The sequence below is a fragment of the Carcharodon carcharias genome, chromosome 12 (genome assembly GCF_017639515.1).
Source record: "Carcharodon carcharias isolate sCarCar2 chromosome 12, sCarCar2.pri, whole genome shotgun sequence".
Lineage (NCBI taxonomy): Eukaryota > Metazoa > Chordata > Chondrichthyes > Lamniformes > Lamnidae > Carcharodon > Carcharodon carcharias.
In genome coordinates this window covers 112,601,987-112,625,187 of record NC_054478.1, presented here as the reverse complement: position 1 = coordinate 112,625,187, position 23,201 = coordinate 112,601,987, and the positions used below count along the sequence as shown (strand labels likewise).

Sequence of the window (23,201 nt, the reverse complement as noted above, 5' to 3'; positions counted from 1 at the left end):
GAAGGTTCAATCCCTTTTCATGATCCAAATCATCCACTTTGAAAATATCTGACTCCTTAGCTTACTTTTGACTGGTAATAATAATACCAAAGCCATACCTTGCTTCTTCTGGGGTATGGAAGTGATCCGAGTCTTCATTTCAACTTCAGCCTTCCATTGCTGATAAAATTCAGAGTCAGAAAAAATTGGTGGATAGTCAAAGCTTGCAATTTTGCACCATCCTTCTGCCATTCCTTAACTTTAATTGTCAGCAACAATATACTTCTTTTTCCTCAGAGGGTTGAGACAAAAAGCTTCATATACAGCAATCAGTCACCACCAAGCTTAAAGTTCATCCTCTGCTACCATGCTAATCACAACAAGTGGTTGTAGCAGAAGAATTAATCGAGGCTGGTCTTTTGATTCAAGCTGGTTTATTTTCAAGGCAGCTCCTCCATATTACCAACTCCCAAGTAGCTTCCACAGAGTGTTCCAGCTGCATCTTTTTATTCTGTTTAGATGGCATAGTCAATGCCCATCACCTGTTTAACTAGCAATTGTCTTTAACAAGATGATTACCATGCAGTGTGATTATTTATACATTGACACAGGGTGCCATCGACTGCACTCATGAGACTCTTAAATCTCCCTGGCAACAAGCAGTCCAGTATGTGAACCGCAAAGGGTTCCACTCTCTCAATGTTCATCTGGTCTGTGACCATAACAAATGGATCTTGCAGGTTTGTGCAAGATACCCCGGAAGCATCCACGGCTCATACATCCTCAGCAGGTCTCAGATCGCTGACATCTTCTTGGGACCACATAGTCTGCAGGGTTGGCTCCTTGGGGACAAGGGCTCCCTACAAAGGATGTGGCTGATGACACCCTGGCAGTGGCCTTTGACTCTTGGTGAGAGAAGGTACAATGAGGCTCGTGCCACAATCCGGAGTTTGGTTGAGCACACCATTGGCATCCTGAAAATGAGTTCCGGTGCCTGGACAGATCTGGTAGAGCACTCCAGTACACTCCCCAGAGGGTGTCATGCATCATAGTGACTTGCTGCACGCTACACAACCTGGCGATGCAAAGGAGGGCGGGACCTAGATGATGAGGGGATGCAAGAGATGCATGTCTCCTCTGATGAGGAGGAAGTTGAACGGGATAAGAGTGATGAATTCCTGGAAGGCGAGGGTGCAGGTGATGAGGCCATTGCACTGGTCAGACGAGGCAGGCGTAGTCGTGAGGCCCTCATTGCCACAAGATTCCAGGAGGATGACGACAAGATGCAGTGAGGACACTCCTGAGATCTTCACATTGCATCTGGGAGTGTCTGACACTTGTCTGGCTGAGGGCAGCGCACATACACCTGTGAAGATTCTCATATCAGGGAGATGCTGCTGAGATACAGCAGGCACATGGACTTCAAGACAATAAAGTCCTTTGGCAGGCTTCATCACCTGTTCCCTTCAGCACCACACCTTCACCAATCAGGAGTGGTGTCGAGATGGAGGGGGGCAGCCCCATCTCTAAGATGCTGAGAGCACACAGAAAACATCACAAAACCCAGTGATGCTTGGGTACGAGATTCTTGCAGCAAACACAAGCCACAAGGAGGTGCAGTAATCAATAATCTGGAGAGTGACTTTGAAGCTGGACAATCTCTGTGCCCAAAGGATTACACTCTGCACAGGGGAGAGGCCCTGGACTGCGACAGTAGCCTGCAAGAAGCAAGGTTTCACTTCTGATTGACATGAACACTGCTCAACATAACAAGGAGCATGGACAAGGAGACATTCTTGGTGCCCATGTTGTACAGCTACATTTTCCTGCCCATTCTAACCCTGCTGCTACGTATTGGTGCTTCCCCGCCGTCCACAGCGAAAGTGGAGGTGGCCTGCTGACTGTTATGCTCTCTCTATGATGATCTTGATGGGTGTCCTCTGGAGGGCTGAGACCTGGAAGGCCCTGGCTGCTTTTGGGGTCTTGCTGTGTGGCAGTGGCACCCTCCTTGGCCTGTGGAGCTGGCGCAATTGGGGTCACAGGAAGAGGGGATTTGAATGGCCGGATGCTCACAGAGTCACCTGGGTGGAGGCCCTGCTGATCCTCCTCTCTACGGATGCCTGATGGCCCCTGGCTGATTCCTTGAGAAGAAGGGGCAGCTGGAGTATGCTTGAGATGCCCCACACCCCTTTTGCCTTGACACTGATGGATGCCTGAAAGTGCCTCAATGATGGAGTGCAGCTCCTGCAGCAGTGCAGGACTGACGTCCTGGATCAAGGTCTCCATGTTGGTCGCTATCCTATCGCTGTTGACATGAGTTCGTTGGTACGCTGGTGCTATCACCTCAGACCGAAGGTGGACAGACTCCTCCATCGTGCCTTGCAATCTGAGGAGTGCAGCAGACATACCTTCCTGATGTTCCTGAGCTTGCTTTTGCAACTCCAGCAACTGAGATATGACTGAGCCTGGAAGCTTCTCATCTGACTCGGATTCAGCAGATTTTGGGCCTTCTGCAATCCTCTGAGTGCTGGAAACTTGGGAAGTCCCTGCAGCTGTGTGCTGTGAATGAGATAGTGTGATGCGTTCATCAGATTGTGACCTGAGGCTACTCTAGAACTAGGTCCCACTGAGGTGTGTCTCTCTGCACTGGTGGAGGGTGTGGATGAGCGCTGTGATGGGTGTTCAATTTTGGTGTCTGCAGGTTCCTCTTCCGAGGTGTCCTCGGGGTTGGAGTCAAAGACCTGGCTTGTGGACCCCCTCGGCTGCTTCCCAGATGTGCCTGAGGAAGCAAGGAGAGGTAATTACTGCATGGCAGAGGACTGTGGAATAGGGGAACTCACTCACAGCATGGTTGTCTGATGGATGTTGCACTGCTGGATCCTCACTTGGTAGAGCAGTGCCGACCTCACCCTCAGTACAGGAATGGTTCAGATCGTCATCAACCAATTGGATGGCTCTGTTTTCAAAGTCTGTGAGGACCTTGATATTAGGCATTCCTCCACCATCTGCAACCTCTTCCTTTTGTTACATGCCAGCTTATACTGCATGAATACAGATGGAGAGAGTGTAAGCAGGATGCCTGCCATTCCAGATGAGAAGGATACCTGACATGTGTGGTGCTGATTGGTGCCATGGATGGGATGAGGATACGATCTGCAGGGCAGATGAAGGTGCGTGTGAGAGTGTAAATGGTGATGTCCCTTGAGCTGGCAGTGAGTGCGATCCCTGTGGAAACGTGATGAGCTGGTGCTTGTGAGTTGTGACTAACGAGAAGAGTGACTTACCCTGGTGGAACAGAGGAGATCATTCATCCTTTTTTGGCACTGGGTGGCTGTCCTCTTTTGGAGGGCGTTGCCGCTGACCATTGCTGTCACTGCACCCCATGCAGGGTTTGTCACCTTGGAAGAGCTTCTTTGCCTAGAGTGGGGGTAGGGGACATCATGGCGGGCCTCCACTGCATCCAGTGGGCGCTCGAGGGAGGCATCACTAAATCTGAGGGCGCATGATACAGTGGAAAAGCTGCCATTATCATCACGGGTCACAGGCTGATTTCCCCACCCGATATCGGACTTTGTCGATTTCTGGGACAATTGCGTCCTGTGTTCCAGAAATTGTGGAGCCCAGAATTGTACACAAAGCTCCAGTTGAGGCTTAATCAGGGATGCGTAAAGGTTTAGCATGACTTCCTCCCTTTGGCAGCCATTAGCTCCCAGCAGCTTCCTATCCCTTGGAGAGTGCTAGCTCAGTGCAGGGGAACTCTTTGAATATGGTGCCCAGTTTACTGAAAGCCTGGCGTGACGGTGGACTGGTGAATCAGAGGCTGTCCCACCAGTGACCTGGTGTAAAACCCGTGCCTGTCAATTTTTTAAACAAAGTGGCACATGATACAGTGGAAAAGTAGCCATTGCTATCACAGGTCACACACTGATTTCCCCACCCGATATCGGACTTTGCTGATTTCTGGGACAATTGCGTTCCAGAATTGTACACAAAACTCCAGTTGCGGCTTAACCAGGGATGTGTAAAGGTTTAGCATGACTTCCTTGTTTTTGTGCTTAATTCCCTCAGTTACAAAGCTAATTATTTCATACATGTTCCTAAGTGCTTTGTTAACTTGCCCCATCATCTGTAAGGTTCAGTGATTTTGCAATACCACCACTCTCTGTTGTTCCACCCTTCAAAGTAGGACCATTTAGATCTGCTGCTTTCATGTGTTGTTTAGGGTTGTGGACGCACCATTATTGAATACATGTAAGGTTGGAGCAGACAGATTTTTGGTCTCAGGGAATCAAGGGTTCGGGGGGAACAGATGGGAAAGTGAAGTTTCAGTCCAAGATCAGCCATGATTGTATCGAATAGCAGAAGAGGCTCGACAGGCCATATGGTCTACTCCTGCTCCCATATCTTGTATTGTCACAAGGTGCATCACTTCACATTTGTCTGCATTAAACTGCATCTGTCAAGTGTCTACCCATTTCACCAGTCTGTCTATGGCCACCTCAAAAAGATTTAAGGGCTTGTAATTCCTGAATCATTCTTCAGCTAAAATTGATTCTCTTGCAATGCGGGCCATATAGTTATTTAAACAGGGGTATATGCACGTGATAGACAAGTGGGAAAGCTACAACCATCCTTGGTGTCAGTAAGTAACCACCTATCATGCAACATAGCTGCATTGAAATCCTTTTATATATAAAGCTTCTTGAAGATGTAAGTTTGCCAAGGCATTCAATTGCCAGTGACTGCAATGTGTGCTCTAAAGGTGTGTTTGGTTTAGTAATGAAAGGGCTGTAAGGTTGCGTAATGACTTAGTATGATTGGTTGTCAATGCAGGTTGTCTGAGAACACTTGGTAACACCCATATATGTACAATGTATGTAGGAAATGGACCTGTTGGGTAGATTTACCTTGCTGTCATACTTAGGACTTGGCAACTTATTCAACATGTATTCTTACAGATACTGCACACAATACTGAACTTTTTCATACTACTTTGTTGTCCGCTGGGGAAACTGCCCGGGAGTGCAAACAGCATAACAGCAGTCATACCAGCCCCTTGCAGCATCAACCCCAAGGACTTTCTGTGCTACACAGGTTCTTCATTAGCACTTAGAAGCACAAGCAGAGATAAAGTGTCAAGAACATGCATAAGAAAATACTACAGAGGTGGGCATTAAAATCATCAAACATTCACCACTTGTTGTCTCCTCTCCATTTAACACACAGCCAACCATTGCCTCCAAGATATGTATAAAACTGCAGCCTGGCTTCACTTTTACAAGCAAACAGGATGACTTACTTTTACAAACACACAGCAAAGATCAATGCTACTCCACAGGAAGTTACCTTTGATTGTTGGAAAACAGCTGTAAGTTTTAAGGTTTGGGGGTCACAGATTACCCAAAATAGGTGGCTGATAATTCTTAAGTGAATTAAAGGTAGATTATTCAGCTTATTAAGAAGCAACAGTTTAGATATGATGCATAAGCTTAAGCAGATAGGAAAAGCATACAACTCCTGACAACTGAGAGCAATTTATTGATCCCAAAGAACAAAGGGTTGGATGGTGCAGAGTGTATTGATCTCTGCAGCTTGTGGCAGCAACATTTTGCTCAGTTGCTGAAGTGCTAGGAAGCTCTTACTCCAGTCTTTCTCCATCTGAAGGAAGTGATCCCTGATGAGAACTGTGCTGTCTTCGATGACCCATTAATTTAAGTTATTTCTAGGGGCTGGTTGTTTACTTATGTCAATCACTCTCTTGAACCCTTCTAACCAATGAATACAGGACAGGTATCCAAGGTGTCAGGGTGGTCAGCTCCTCCCTCGTCCATCACTTTAGCTCAAGGCCATCTTTTAGTTTACTACATACTGAGGGTCATTTGTTAGCCTTTACTAGACAAGATATAGATACAGATATAGATATAGATAAGACGGTACAAGACGCCATCCTATTGACTGAGGAATGATATCACGGGAGCCTGGACCAGGAGACACTGATATTTCTAGGGGCTGTTTGCGTGTATTCCCAGAGAGGGAAAGCAGCCTTCTGCCAGATGGTATTACACTGTGCCTGCTAATTCTAAAATAATTCTCTAATATTCTAAAAACTAACATTTCTTACACAGCTTGCAGCAATTAACTCATACGCATTGGCTGCAATGCTCCCAGCACTTCAATTTCTGCTGCCTGCTCATTTGAATGATCTGTGCATCCAACCAGAGCTAACTATGCTGTTCACTGGCTGGATGCAGCACCAGTTGGCCAATATCTTGAGTGGCTAGCACTACTTAAAGTTAGGCTGCACCCCTTTAAGCTAGTCTGCACCATTTAAAGTTGGAGTGCACCACTTAAAGCAAGTTTGGACTGCTGAAAAGGGAGATGCATTGTGCCTGGAGCAGGCCTTGTTGTTGATGAAGATCTGACCTTCCAAAGAATGAGGAATGGCAGAACAAGGGAGGAAGCAGGTTTCATTGTATTTGGATGCCGCACTGAAGTTTAGGTGGAAGGGGTGGAAAGGAGGAGAGATCTTTATCCTCGTTGGGGAAGGAAGCTTTCTAGACATATTGTCAAGCTAGAGGGAGCCCAGAGCCTGGAGGTCATTACCAGGATCAAGCTCCAAGGACATGAATGTAGTGCTGCAAGAAGTTCAATTACCTTATAGATGTGGTCAGGGTCAACGAATGCATCGTCAAATGCTCTATCTTAGCAACTGCATTGGTAGCTTCAGTCACTGCTCAAACAACTACACCCCATTGGTCACCAACAATCTCTGTCAATCAGGCCTCATAATTAATGTTCATACATTTCACCTCAGCCTTACACACTTAACACTACTCACACAAACACATGCAATCTCATAGGTTGCATACACATTGAAGGACTGATGGGTTTGCTCAATAAAATACCTGATGTCCAATTTCTCACTTTGCACCTTTCTTGTAATCTGCAGGATGACAACAATGCTGCAAAGGACAAGCTGAAAGCAAGCTTCATGAGCTTTGTACCCTGTGGAAACTTTGAGTATCAAAGAGACTTTGCTGCCTGGATCTCTAATTTGCCAGCTAAGGCACATGGCAGAGTGAGTATCTTAACAGATTTTCAATGATATTTGGATCTGGACTGAGACACAACTCACTCCTATGACATCCTCATTATCAGCTTGAAACATTCGTTAGCAAATTGGGACTGCTAGGCAAAAAGGACCAAGGAACTTCTACTTTATCTTCCATCATCTGAATAGTTGCATGATACAAAAATAATGGAATTGTGAATTAATCATGACAATCATTCACTAACAATTATCTGCAGCAGACATGAGACAAGGAAAGATCCCGGTAGTGGGAAACTTTGGGGACCATAATTACAAAGCGTTTACCCAATGTAATGTGTTGAACCACAAATGTTTCCAGGTGCGATCAGTCTAAGAGTTGCTGACAGTGAATTGATTCCATGAAATGGTAAAAGCTCTGGAGCCATCTCCTGGAGTCAGTGCCAGCATTTTAGGTAATGGTCTGGAAGCAATGCAGAGAGTTGCTTCTGAGGCATCAAAAAAAAGGAAAAGAAAGACTTGCATTTGATAGTTAAAAGCAAAATACTGCATATGCTGGAAATCTGAAATGAAAACAGAAAATGCTGGAAAAACTCAGCAGGTCAGGCAGACTCTGTGGAGAGAAAAACAGAGTTAACATTTCGAGTCCATATGACTCATCTTCAGGGTCATATGGACACGAAACATTGGGTGGAATTGTCCCAGGTTTGCATTGTGTGGTAGCAGGTGAATAAAACCACCTTTTACCTGCTGGGCCCGTTGGAAGGTTTTCACGCCGTATTGTCCCAAACCTGCAACATTATTTATATACACTCCCAGAAAACATGCCATTTCCATGGTGGGCTGGCTCTCACGCCAGGCACCATAGGGACTTTACAGCCTTCCGGACTGAATATTGAATTCAACAACTTTAGGTCGTGAGGTCCCTCCCCCATCCCCACCCCCTTTCTGTTTCCCCCTTCCTTTTTTTTCCAATAAATTATAAAGATTTTCCTTTTCCCACCTATTTCCATTATATAAAAAAAACCCCATTAGAGCTATACCTTGAGTGCCCTACCATCCATTCTTAATTAGCACATTCATTTAGATAATATCACCAACTTTAACTTTAACACCTATGTGTTCTATTGTACTATTGTCGTTGACATCTTTTGATGATCTGCTTCTATAACTGATTGTTTGTCCCTACAACCACACCCCACCCCCCAACCTCTCTCTCTCTCTCTATGTCTCCACCCCCCACACACACACCTTAAACCAGCTTATATTTCAACTCTTTCTTGGACTCGAACTCAAGTTCTGTCGAAGGGTCTTGAGGACTCGAAACGTCAACTCTTTTCTTCTCCGCCGATGCTGCCAGACCTGCTGAGTTTTTCCAGGTAATTCTGTTTTTGTTTTGGATTTCCAGCATCCGCAGTTTTTTTGTTTTTATCACCATATTTAAAGTCTGGCCGCAAGCACACATCTCAGCGCTTTCAGACCACCACTGCTGCCCAGAAGACATGGCCCTGAAACTGAAGAAGACTGCAGTCCCCAGGTTCAGCGACGCGTCCCTTCGAGCACCTTTTGGATGCCATGGAGGCCCGGATGTCCTCTACCCCTGCTCTGGCTGCAGGATGGGCAATGACAGCATTAACTTGGCTTGGGAAGCAGTGGCAGCAGTGGTCAGTGCCAAGAGGACAGCCACCCAGAGTTGCAAGAGGATGAATTATCTCCTCTGTTCTGCCAGGGTAAGTCACCCTTGTCATCACTCTCAACTCACACCCACAAACCCATCACACTCACTGCCGGTTCAAGGGACATCACCATTCACTCTCTCACACTTACCATCATTATCTTCATCCCATCCATGTGATCACATGGCCAGACATACTAATCACCTGAACAAAAACAGAATTACCTGGAAAAACTCAGCAGGTCTGGCAGCATCGGCGGAGAAGAAAAGAGTTGACGTTTCGAGTCCTCATGACCCTTCGACAGAACTTGAGTTCGAGTCCAATCACCTGGCCTGGCAGGCCTCCTGCTTAGACTTTCTCCATCTCTATTCATGCAGGACAAGCTGGCACACAACAAGAGGGAGAGGTCACAGACCGGTGGCGGAATGCCTGAAATCAAGGTCCTCAAGGACTTTGAAAACAAAGCCATCCAGCTGGTCGGCAAGGATTTGGACCAGTCCCGTGTTGATGGTGAGGTCAGTGGTGCTAAATCAAGTAAGGGTCCAGCAGTGCAACATCCATCAGGCAACCATGCTGTGAGTGATGTGTCCTGCTTCACAGGCCAATGCCATGCACTAATTATTTCTCCTTGCTTTCACAGACACACCTGGCAAACAGCCGACGAAGTCCATGACCCAGGGCCTCCAATCAAGCCCAGAAGAAACCTCTGAAGAGGAATCTGGAGGCACCCTCTCTGAAGTCCAGTCACAGCACCACCCACATGCTCCACCAGCAGCAGAGACACACACCTTGGTAAGACCTAGCTTTAGAGTAGCCCCGGGATCACAATCTGGTGAGCACATCGCACTGTCTGATCCACAGCAGGTGGAGGCAGGGACTTGTCAGATTCTGGCACTCGGAAGACTGCTGGAGGCCAGAGCTTTGCTGAGCCTGAGTCAGACAACGAGCCTCTGGACTTGGTCATATCACAGATGCTGGAGCTGCAAAGGCAGGCTCGTGAACATCAGGAAGGGATGTTCGGTGCACTCCACAGATTGCAAGGCACAATGGAGGAGTCCGTCCACCTTTAGTCTGAGATGACAGCACTGGCATGCCAATGCAATGAGGTCAACACTGGTAGGATGGCGGCTGCCATGGAGACTTTGGTCCAGGACTTCGCTGCTGCGCAGGGTCAACTCCATCGCTGATGCCATAGTTGGCCTCCAACTGTATGTACGTGAGAGGGGTACCGTGCATTGATCTCACTCCAGGAGTCCCTGATCCTCAAGGAACCAGCCTGGGGCCGCCAGGCATCTATAGGGAGGAGGATCAGCAGGTCCACACTCCAGACTCCTCCATCCAGGTGACTTCGAGTGTGTCTGGCCCATCCAACTCCCCTCTTCCTGTGACTTCAGCAGTTCTAGCCCCACAGGACACGGAAGGTGCCACTGCCACATCCGCAGGACCCCAAAAGCAGGCCAGGGGCTTCCAAGTCTCAGCCCTCCAGAGCACACCTGCCATGGTCATCACGGGCAGGGTGTCGCAGTCAGCAGGCTGCCTCCATCTCCGCTGTGGTTGGCCAGGGAGCACCAAGATGTAGCGGCAGGGTTAGGAAAGTTAAGGAGAATTAGTTGCACAGCCTGGGCATGGGTGTTAATCATTTGTACATAGTGTTCACTATTGTCAATAAACTACCAAGAATGTTTCCCTGATTATGGCTCCTTGTTCTGCTGAGCAGTGTTCTTGGCAGTCAGATGTGAAACCTTTCTGCACAAGATAAAGGCAGGTGTCTCAGTCCAGGACATCTTCCCTGTGCTTTGTGCCGTCTCCAGACCAAAGTGATGGGGCAGCGATTTTTGTTTGGTGGGCAGTTGTGCACCCAACCTGCTCAAGCGTGAAATGGCGCATGTTGTCATCGGCTGAGCATGCCGACATCAATGCGCAGCCGTGCGGTTGTTCAGTCGGTGGGCGCGCTCCACAGTCGCCAACAATTAAAAGGACAGTTAAGTCCATTAAGTAATCAATTAAATGAAAATTTTCAACTCCTGCCCACCTAACAGTGGATGGGCAGGTGAAAAGGCCAAGTGGCCTTTGCATTTTTTTGGAAACCTCATTCTGCCCGTGGAAGAGGTTTCCAAACCTCATCCATGGGCAGAATGAGGTTTCCAAAAGTAAATAAAAATAAAATAAAAATTTTAATTTTTCATTGATAACATCTCCCTGCTCATGTGACAGAGTCACATGAAGGGACATGTTTCATTACATTTTTATTTTTTAAATTATTTTTTAAAATGTCCCTTCATCTCCCTGAGACAGCTCTGTGCCTCAGGGAGATTATGAAGCCCTCACTCACGCGTATGCAGAAAGTTCGCACTTGGCCTGCTTGACCTCCTCCCCAGCAACCCCCCCCTCCCCCGCAACCCAGCACTGGCACATCGCTGTGCACTGCCACTCGCGTTTTACGCTGGGCGGGCCTTAATTTGCCTGCCAGCATGAAATCCTGGTCCTGTGCCGATCATAGGCGGCCGGCCGCTTCCCAACCACCCCCGCCAAGCACCCCCACAAAGGACAAAATTCTGCCCATGGTCCGGCCTCACACTCCCTGGAAACATTACTCTTGCCTGCACCTTCAGCGGTGTCAGAATGTAGTGCGCAGGCGTCACAGAATTCCATCATTCTCTTTGTGTGCTCTCAGCAACTTTAAGGAGGGGCTGGCCTCCACCTCTTCAGCAGGCTCAGGTGCTGTTATGCAGTTGGTACAGCTGAGTTATTTAAAAATCCCAGAGGGAAACTTTAATATAAGGAAGCCTATAATTTTTAGTGTTATGTGTGAGATGCGACTCTAAATTCAGGAATCAGGCCATCAGTTCTCGAGGTTTTACGTTAAACTAAATGAAATGTTTTATTAATTCACATAGGTTAAAATATATATACACTTCAAATTACTACTAACATAACTTTTAAAAATTCCCAAACTAATCTCTTTAAGGCAACAGCAACCCATATACTTAACCAGACACCAGGCAAAGCATTTTCACCTTAGGAGTTCTAAATGAGGTTCTTTTCACTTTGGTTCCTGTGGAGACAGTGGTAGGCTCACAGCTGCCTTTTAATCTCACATTGCCTCTGCTCTGCACACCCAAATACTGCTGAAGTTATACCTACCACTGTCCATTGAATGTAAATTCTCATTGTATCACCAGCCTCTTTTAACAATAAAACTCCTTTCATAATGCCAATTTCACTAGTGATATAAACATATGGCTTGGTATCTGCTAGATAGGTGTCAGTTTTCACCCCACTTCTTGAATGCTCGATTCAAAAAATGCAAATACACGCTATCTCTCTTATATATCAAAACTACTATAGATCAAAGCACCAAGATTAGCTGGCTTTAATCCAATTAAGACACACCCACAGACGGAATCTCTATTTTAAAAGAAAAATATTTTCCTATAATATTATATACATTAATAGCTTCATGACAGTCTCTATGATATGACCCTGATCACAGAGCGCAAGCGATCTGCCCTCAGCCAGACAGGAATCAGGCATTCTCAGAGGCTATCTGAAGATTTTCGGAATGTCCTCACTGCATGTCATCATCATCCTCTTGCAATCGAGGGTCTATTAGGGCCTCCACTGTGCCTCCAAGGTAGGAGCATTGTCACAGAGTGTATTCACGCTGTCATAATCCAGGCTGGAGTCAAACGTTCACAGATGTGATGTGAGCATCTATGGGGTCACCTCACTGCATGTTGTCATCATCCTCCACAAATCTAGCAGCTGCCTCATCTAGCCAGTGTGAGGGCCTCATCCCTGTCATCATCCTCTGTGGGCCTCCTCACCCTCATCCCCGTTGGCATCCTCCTTGTCATCTCCTCAGCTAGTTCCTCTTCCCATTGCAGCACCAGGTTGTAAAGGGCGCAGCAGACGATGACGCTGCATGACGCCCTCTGTGGACTATATTGCAGGGCTCCACCAGACCGGTCCAGACACTGGAACCTCATCTTCAACATCCCGATGGTCTGCTCTACCAAGTGTCGAGCTGTAGCATGAGCCTTGTTATACCTTCGCTCTGCTGCAGTCTGAGGCCATCACACGGGTGTCAACAGCCATGGCCTCTGCGGGTAGCCCTTGTCCCTGAGGAACCATCCCTGTAGCTTTTGTGGACCCTGGAAGATTCCAGGGATCTGTGAATGACTGAAGATGCAGGCGTCGTGCACACTCCCTGAAAACTGAATGCACGCCTGCAGGATGTGTTTCTGGTGGTTGCATACCAGCTGTACATTCAGTAAGTGGAACCCCTTGCAGTAGATGTAGTTCAGTGGTTCATGTAGTCCACTGTGTGTTGCGATGAAGGTCTGAGTGGCACATGAGTTCAGTTGATCGCACCCTGCGCCTATGTGAAACCCAAGATCTGGGAGAGTCCAATCGCTTTTGCACCCTGGCTGTCCTGGTCCTGGGCAAAATGCGCAAAGTTGTGTGCCCTCGCAAAGGTGGCATCTGTGACCTCATGGATGCAATTGTGGGTGGAGGCTTGTGAAATCCCACAGAGGTCACCTGTGGAGCACTGAAAGGAGCCACTGGCATAGATATTGTGTGCTGTGGTCACTTTCCCAGCCATTGGCAGTGGGTGCCTTCCATGTCCTTGTGATGCCAAATCCTGCAGTAAGTGGCAAATGTAAGCGGCCAGTTTCCTAGGCATGCACAGTCTTCGTCAACACTAGTTCTTGGTCATCTGTAGGAATGAAAGGCGGTTGGACTTCTATACAATCTGTGCTTTTTTTTCAGCTCTCCATCTTCTATGTTTATGCAGGAAATACTTGCTCAACTGCACCAGTCTGCACCTGAGTGCTGCTTTGGCCTGCAGTAGAGTGCTTCAGTTGGAGTTTGGTGACTGAGGGAGTTTGGTGAGGAGGGAATGAGGTCATCCTTTGAGTACTGTGAGTACGGTTGGGTAATTATTCTTACTTCTATCGCTTACAGTTTTTAAGGTCTTATTTTGTGGTTCATCGTTTGTGAGGGCTATATTCTGTAACAACGAGGAGCGGGGAAGAAGGGCTCTAGAGTAACTGATACTATTGGATATTAAGTATCTTCCAAAAGGTTTAATTTAATTTAAAGGAGTAAGTCATGGCAGGAAAGCTCAAAGCTGTGGTGTGCTCCTCCTGCTCTATGTGGGAAGCCAGGAACATTTCCAGTGCCCGGGGCCAGCATGTGTGCAGGAAGTGTCTCCAGCTGCACCTCCTGGAAGCCCAGGTTTCGGAGCTGGAGCGGCGGCTGGGGACACTGTGGAGCATTCGCGAGGCGGAAAGTATCGTGAAAAGCACGTATAGGGAGGCGGTCACACCGCAGGCTAGGAGTCCACAGGCAGGAAGGGAATGGTTGACCACCAGGCAGAGCAAGAGGACTAGGCAGGCAGTGCAGGAATCTCCTGTGGCTATTCCTCTGAAAAACAGATATACTGGATACTGTTGGGGGCAATAGCCTCTCAGGGGAAAGCAGCAACAGCCAAATTCGTTGCGCCACGGTTGGCTCTGCTGCACAGGGGAGGAGTAAAAAGTGTGGGAATGCAATAGTTATAGGGGATTCAATTATAAGGGGAATAGATAGGCATTTCTGTGACTGCAAACAAGACTCCAGGATTGTATCTTGCCTCCCTGGTGCTAGGGTCAATGGTATCTCAGAGCAGCTACAGGACATTATGAAGGGGGAGGGTGAACACCCAGTGGTCGTGGTACACATTGGTACAAAAGGCATAGGTAAAAAAAGGGGTGAGGTCCTAAAAGCAGAATATAGGGAGTTAGGAAGTAAGCTGAGAAGTAGGACCTCAAAGGTGGTGATCTCAGGATTACTTACAGTGCCACGTGCTAGTCAGAGTAGAAAAAGCTGGATATATCGGGTGAATACATGGCTGAAGAGATGGTGTGAGGGGGAGGGTTTCAGATTCCTGAGACATTGGAACCGGTTCTGGGGGAGGTGGGACCAGTAAAAACTGGAAGGGTTACACCTGGGCAGGACCGGGACTGATGTTCTAGGGGGAGTAATTGCTAGAGTGGTTGGGGAGGGTTTAAACTAAACTGGCAGGGGGATGGGAACCTATGCAAGGAGTCACAGGAGGGGGAATCAAGGATAAGAACAAAAGACAGAAAAGGGAATAAGAAAAGTGATAGGCAGAGAAATCAAGGGCAAGAATCAAACAGGTCCTCAGAGAAAAATAGTGGGAAAGAAACAAGTAATGTTAAAAAGGCAAGTCTTAAGGTTTTGTGCCTTAACCCAAGGAGCATTTGCAATAAAGTGGATAAATTAACTGCACAAATAGATGTAAACAGGTATGATATAGTCGGGATTACGAAGACATGGATGCAGGGTTACCAAGGATGGGAACTGAACATCCAGGGGTATTCAGTATTTAGGAAGGACAGACAAAAAGGAAAAGGCGGTGGAGTTGCATTGCTGATTAAAGAGGAAATTAACGCAATAGTGAGGAAAGATATTAGCTCCAACGATGTGGAATCTGTATGGGTAGAGCTGAGAAACACTAAGGGGCAAAAAATGTTAGTGGGGGTTGTATATAGACCCCCAAACTGTAGTGGTGATGTTGGGAATGGCACTAAACAGGAAATTAGAGAAGCATGCAATAAAGGAACATCAGTAATTATGGGTGACTTTAATCTGCATATAGATTAGGCAAATCAAATTAGTAACAATACCGTGGAGGAGGAATTCCTGGGGCAGCATCTTCTGGCTGGCATGCGGGCGTCATTGTGATATTTAGGTCGGCAGGCACGCTATGCAGCGGGATGCGCACGGGCCCAATGGGCAGGCGGGTAGGTGATTTTTTATAAACATCATCCAGTGGCGGGATGAGGTTTGATAGTGGTTTTAAAAAAGTTTAATACAGTTTTTGTTTATTTCATTAACATGTCCCATCTCGTGTGACATTTTCACATGAGGGGGACATGTTAACGAATTTTTTATTGTTCTATTTTTTATATTTGCCAGCCTTTCAGCGATCTCCCTGAGGCAGCGCTTTGCCTCAGGGAGATGTGCGCTCTTTCATGCGCATGCACTCTGACAGTTGGGAATCCCTCCCCCCCGCATGGGAAGCGCATAGCGCTTCCCATCGGGCAGCCCGCTGGACAGGCCTTAATTGGCCCACATATTTAAAATGGCGGCGGGGCCCATTTCGCCACCCACCACCAAGCTGGTGGGGCCCGCCCGCCCATCAAGGGCAAAATTCTACCCCTGGAGTGTATATGGGATGGTTTTCTGGATCAACATGTTGAGGAACCAACGAGACAACAGGCCATCCTAGACTGGGTATTGTGTAATGAGAAAGGAATAATTGGCAATCTAGTGTGAGGCCCCTTGGAAATAAGCGACCATAATATGATAAAATTCTTCATCAAGTTGGGGAGTGACGTAGCTGATTCTGAGACTCGGGTCCTGAATCTTAATAAAGGAAACTACGATGGTATGAGGCACGAGATGGCTATGATGGATTGGGAAACGTTACTTAAAGGGATGATGGTGGATAGGCATGGCAAACATTCAAAGAATGCACGGGTGAACTGCAATAATTGTTTATTCCTGTCTGATGCAAAAATAAAACAGGAAAGGTGGCCAACCCATGGTTTACAAGAGAAATAAGAGATAGTATTAGATCCAAGGAAGAGGCATACAAATTGGCCAGAAAAAACAACCAACCTGAGGATTGGAAGCACTTTAGAATTCAGCAAAGGAGGACCAAGGGATTGATTAAGAAGGGGAAAATGGAATATTAGAGTAAGCTTGCAGGGAACATAAAAACTGATTGTAAAAGTTTCGATAAGTATGTGAGGAGAAAAAGATTGGTGAAGACAAATGTAGGTCCCTTACAGTCAGAAACAGGGGAATTTATAATGGGGAACCAAGAAATGGCTGACCAACTAAATACATACTTTGGTTCTGCCTTCACAAAGGAGGACACAAATACCATACCAGAAATGTTGGGAAACACAGGGTTTAGTGAGAGGGAAGAACTGAAAGAAATCAGTATTAGTAGGGAAATGGTGTTGGAGAAATTGATGGGATTGAAGGCCAATAAGTCCCCAGGGCTTGATAATCTACATCCCAGAGTACTTAAGGAAGTGGCCATAGAAATAGTGGATGCATTGGTGGTCATCTTCAGAGATTCTATAGACTCTGGAACAGTTCCTACAGATTGGAGGGTAGCTAATGTAACCCCACTATTTAAAAAGGGAGGTAAAGAGAAAACAGGGAATCATAGACCAGTCAGCCTGACATCAGTAGTGGGGAAAACGATAGAGTCCATTATAAAAGATTTGAATAGCTGAGCACTTAGAAAACAGTGGCAGAATTGGACAGAGTCAGCATAGATTTATAAAAGGGAAATCATGCTTGACAAATCTACTGGAATTTTTTGAGGATGTAACTGGTAGAGTTGATGAGCGGGAGCCAGTGGATGTGATTTATTTGGACTTTCAGAAGGCTTTCGAGAAAAGTCCTACATAAGAGATTGGTGTGTAAAATTAAAGCACATGGGATTGGGGGTAGGGGACTGAGATGGATGGAGAACTGGTTGGCAGACAGGAAACAAAGAGTAGGAATAAATGGCAGGCAGTGACCAGTGGGTTACCGCAGGGATCGGTGCTGGGACCCTAGCTATTCACAATACATATTAATGATTTAGATGAGGGAACTAAATGTAATATCTCCAAATTTGCAGATGACACAAAGCTGAGTAGGAGGGTGAGCTGTGAGGAGTATGCAGAGATGATTCAGGGTGATTTGGACAAGCTGAGCGAATGGGCAAATGCATGGCAGGTGCAGTATAATGTAGATAAATGTGAGGTTATCCACTTTGGTAGCAAAAACAGGAAGGCAGATTATTATCTGAATGGCTATAAATTGAGAGAGGGGAATGTGCAATGAGACCTGGTGTCCTTGTATGCCAGTCCTTGAAGGTAAGCATGCAGGTGCAGCAGGTGGTAAAGAAGGCAAATGGTATGTTAGCCTTCATAGTGAGAGGATTTGAGTAGAGGAGCAGGGATGTCTTGCTGCAATTATACAGGGCCTTGGTGAGACCACACCTGGAATATCATGTGTAATTTTGGTCTCCTTATCTGAGGAAGGATGTTCTTGCTATTGAGGGAGTGCAGTGAAGGTTTACCAAACTGATTCATGGGATGGCGGGACTGACATATGTGAAGAGATTGAGTCGATTAGGATTATATTTGCTGGAGTTCAAAAAAATGAGGGGGGATCTTATAGAAACCTATAAAATTCTAACAGAACTAGACAGGGTGGATGCAGGAAGGATGTTCCGGATGGTGGGGGAGTCCAGAACCTGGGGTCACAGTCTGAGGATATGGGGTAGACCATTTAGGACTGAGATGAGGAGAAATTTCTTCACCCAGAGAGTGGTGAGCCTGTGGAATTCGATACCACAGAAAGTAGTTGAGGCCAAAACATTGTATGTTTTCAAGAAGTAATTAGATAAAGCTCTTGGGACGAAAGGGATCAAAGGGTATGGGGAGAAAGCGGGAGCAGGCTATTGAGTTGGATGATCAGCAATGATCATAATGAATTGCGAAGCAGGCTTGAAGGGATGAATGGCCTACTCCTGCTCCTAGTTTCTATGTTTCTATGTTAATACAAACCCTGGCATTACTGCCAGTTGTGTGGACTGTGGCTATCATCTCATTTTTATCCCAGGCAAAAGCAAGGGAAAGGAACGACTGAACTATTTGTGTGGGATTTAGCAGTGGGCAATACACAACAAATGGCCTTCAACAAGGTTGGATTCTGAAAAGCAGAAATTCTTACTAATGGTTTTATCTCTAATTTGAAGCAGACAGAAATCAAACTTCCACCTACTATCAATTATTGTCACCACTTGAGATTCTGATGTTCCCCAATGGAGTAGCATCTGGTGGGCATGTTGCTTATAATATAATCCAAATAAAGGAGCCTTAATGACCAAGGTGAATCATATGAAGCTCAGAAATATTCAGCCAACCTCACTGGGAAATGTTTTCACTGGGAGAGGTAACAGAAACATCACCTATTAGGAATCAAGCTTTTGTTTTCATTTGTTATTTTGAGAACCCCTTTTCCCAATTTATTGTCTAAACTGGTTCTTAACTGCTGCTGCTATCTAGAATCTATCTTTCTGTTGCTCCTTTACTCCTATAACTCTGAAACAAAGAAAGGGAAGCAGGTCCACATCAGGTAAAGACTGAACTATTTTTCCCCCATCTTTACCACCTGGGCATTAAGCATCATGTGGGCAGGGCATGGAAAGGAAAATCCGACATAGGCATATTCAGTTTGGTTTCAGAACCCACTGGATTTTCCTTCCATCGAAATTAGAGGAAAAGTTGGCAGATTCTGTTAGTGGCATGTGCACATCCCTGTCAGATTCTCATTTCCATGCCCCACCAAGTGACGCTTGATAGGCAGCCACTAAAAGCAAATAACACAACACTTATTCTGGAAATGCAGCAGAACAGGATGCATTTTGCTGCTCTTTTGACATGTCAATTAAAATGACATGAAGGCAAAGGGGAAAGAATCAATGACATATCAGGTGTCTTTTAGGAGGTTTTCTACATGAATACAATGTGCATTTTGTTTTTTGCTGACTTTCACTCCTGAATCATTAGAATAACAAAGTACAGCACAAAGAGGCCTTTCTGTCCAGCATATAACTACTGAGCTGTGTGAAGCAGTGAAACATTCAGACCGTTACTTAGCTAACTCTGAGCTCAAAATGTGAAAGGCAAGGATATGTATTGTGTTAGAATTATTCATTAAAAATTTCCTAGTTTGAGATATTATTCATTAATAAACCTGTGTCTTTCCACAGATCATCTTTTACGAGGACAGGAACTTCTAGGGTCGGCACTTTGAGTGCCGTAGTGACTGTGCTGACCTGCACTCTTACTTCAGCCTCTGTAACGCTGTAACTCCGTCCATGTTGAGAGTGAGTGGTAGGTGGTGTATGAGAGACCCAATTACATGGGATACTGTATGTTCTGAGCAGGGGAGAATATCCTGACTACCAGCGCTGGATGGGATTCAATGACTGTATCAGGTCATGTCGCTCCTACCCATATGTAAGCTACAGTTTGATGGTTTGTTTTCAGGGGACCAAAGTAATTTAAGAAAAGGTTGCTTTGCCCCTCAAGCCTGTTGCGCCATTCAACTGAGTTATGTTTGATCTGTTTCAAAATTCTATTTACCTGCCTTGTTTCTGTAAGCTTCAATACCGCCACCAAACTAAAATCTCTCAATCTCATTTCTGAAGTTTTTAATTGACTTTGCCTCAATAATGGGGTAGAGACACCAGATTTCCACCATCTTTTCTGACATTATCTCTGAATGTCCTCACTCTAATTTTATGGTTGTGTCTTCTTGTTTTTGAACCTCCCACCAGAAGAAATAGTTTCTCTCTATCTAACCTATTCAACCCTTTAATCATCCTAAACACCCAATCATCTCTATTCAGTGGAATACTAGCCTTATCTATACAATCTGTCCTCATAAATTAAGCCTTTCAGCTCCCACATAATTTTTATGAATCTGCATTACAATTCCTCCAAGGCCAATATATTCTACCTTAGGTGTGGTTCCCAGATCTGACTGCAGTGCCCCAGGTAGGGTCTCACCACAGCTCTGCATAGCTGAAACTTAACTTCCAGCCCTTTATATTCCAACTTTTTTGAAACACAGGCCAGCAATCATCTCACCTTTGTGGATGCTTACTGGGGACTAGAAATTTACCTCTGCATATAGCAATTGGATTTTTAGAACTGTAGAATCTTTCAGAACAGAAGGAGACTATTCAGTCTGCTGTGCTTTTGCTGGTTTTCTGAAAGAGCTATCTGCTTTAATCCCATAGCTCAGTTTTACAGTCAAAACTGCACAGATCAATTCTCTCCAAATACATGCCTAACTGCCTTGTTAAAGGCCTAATGGTAGTTGATTCCACCACACTTTCAGGGTGTGCACCTGTTCCAGATCATAACAACCCTCTATGTGCAATAATTTCTCCTCATTGCCCTCTAGTTCATTTGACAATTATTTTGCTCGCTGATGCACTTGCAGGGAATAAGTGCTTTGTCAAACCTCTTCATGATGGTGACTATCTCTATGTAGTGCCCCATTAACTTTCTCTGCTCTAAGGGTAATAATCCCTGTTTCTACAAATTTTCCACGTAACTGAAGTTCTTCATCTCCGTATCATCCTTCCAAAGCTCCTCTGCATGCTGTCCAGGGCTTTGACATCCTTTCTGACATATGGTGCCCAGCATTGTACACAGTACTACAGCTGGGCTTAATCAGATTTTTGTATTCAATACACCTATTTACAAAGTCAGTATCCCACACAATTTCTTAAAAAGTTTCCCAACTTGCTCTTTTACCTCCAAGGATTTGTGAATATGTAACTCAAGTCCCTCTGTTCTTGGAACAACCTCCAAAATATTCAGGAGCATTAGGTTCATAGAATGATTGCAGCAAAGAAGATCATTTGGCCCATTGTGTCACTGGTAGCTCTCCGTGACTACAATTCAGCTAACTCCCATTCCCTAGCCTCCCCTCACAGCCCCGCTAACTTTTCCTCTTGACAATTATCCAATGCTCTTTTGAAAGCATGATTGAATTTGCCTTCACCACATTTTCAGGCAGTGCATTCCAGACACTAGACATCTGCTGCTTAAGGAAGTTTTTCTCATGACACCTTTAGTACTTTCACCATATTAAAATGGTATCCTCTGGTTCTCAATAATACGGTGAATGGGAATAGTTTCTCTGTTGAGATCTCTCATAACTTTGAACACTTCTATTAAATCTCCTTTCAATCTTCTCTTCTCTAAGGAGAAAGCCCCGGCTCCTCCAATCTCCATCCTTTATCTATGGAATCATTCTCATAATTTCAATTTAGACTATATTGCTTCACCATGTTTCTTCTCCCAGGGTGCATCATTTCATGTTTATCCACATTAAAATTTCATCCGTCACCTGTCTACCCATTTCACCAGTCTGTCTATATTCTCCTGAAGTTTGCATCTATCCAACTCACTATTTACTACAATACTTGCAAACTTTTAAATTGTACTTCTTACATCCAAGTCCATGTCATTTATATACACGAATAGTCCTACTACCAAAGTCTAGGGGACACCACTGCAGATTTAATTTCATTTAGAAGAACATCCATTCATCACTGCTCTCTACCTCCGATTCCCTAACAAACTATGTGCCCAGATTTAAATTGCCCTTTCATGCCATGTGCTTCAGTGTTTGAAATAAATCAGATTTGTGGTAATTTATCAAATGCCTTTTGAAAGTCATCCGTGGTACGATGAATTTATTCATCCAATCTGTTTTGTTTATGTATGCTAGATACAACCAAACTTTTTCTAAAGCAGCAGAGGTTTCAAAGACAATATTGTCTAAAGGTTATAAAGATGGAATGAAATGTGTTATGTCTTTTGTGACCAGTTACTCTGACAATTAAGTTTTCATACAGGTCAAGCATCAAGAACTGAAAACCAAATTATTGACTTGGAGCCATTTTAAATACAAGGTTGAGTTGCCACTTGGCTGAAATGGGTTGGGTGAAATTGTTCCTATTGCTCCTACTCATACAGTATTTTGTATTAAAGAAACAAAATCTGATAGCCACCCTTTGTAGAGAGATCACCTCATTTCTATTCCTTTAATGCGTAGATCTGAGAAACCAACATTCTATACAGAAACAGTGGAATCAGTTCAAAGTTATTAGAAATATTCTACTTTGCTCATTAAAATTTACTCAAGGGCTGCATGAAGGTCATCACCTTATTCAACTGCATGAAAAGATTTTATAAAATCGTTTCGGCTTTTGCTTCAACTGGTAATCATATCATTTGAGACTACTGATAAGATCCCCACTCTCACAAGCTGCCTATCTATATAATGAAGATATCAAAGATGCTTAGTGGACATAAAGATCTATTGTATTCAACTGGTTATGAAGATTTTATGAAATTGCTTCAACCTTGCTTCCATTGTTAGTGATATCATTTAAATCAACCTCTCTCGCATACTCTCCTACCTACATGTACTGAATGTATATTTACAAATGCGAGCATTAATAGTATCCTTATATTACAGTACTGAGGAGGCTCCTACAGAATGAGGATTTATGAGAGACCTGACTTTGGAGGACAGATGATGGAATTCATGGATGACTTTCCATCTGTCTATGATCGTTTCCGTTATCGTTACATTCACTCCTGCCAAGTGATGGATGGTTACTGGATCTTCTATGAACATCCCAACTATAGAGGCCGACAGTACTTCATGAGACCCGGTGAATACAGGAGATACGGTGACTGGGGCGGCTACAGCTCAACTATCGGATCTTTCAGGCGCATGAGAGATTTTTAAATTGATGTTTTAAAACATGACATTATTCCTGTTGAAGTATTTCCAAACATGAATAAAATACCTTAACTTTGACT

At 45.0% G+C, this 23,201-nt stretch overlaps 1 pseudogene; it reads left to right on the top strand.

Annotated features, from left to right (window-relative positions):
* The first annotated feature begins 1,103 nt into the window (after positions 1-1,103).
* Positions 1,104-23,127, top strand: LOC121284717 (annotated as a pseudogene).
* The last annotated feature ends 74 nt before the right edge of the window (positions 23,128-23,201 follow it).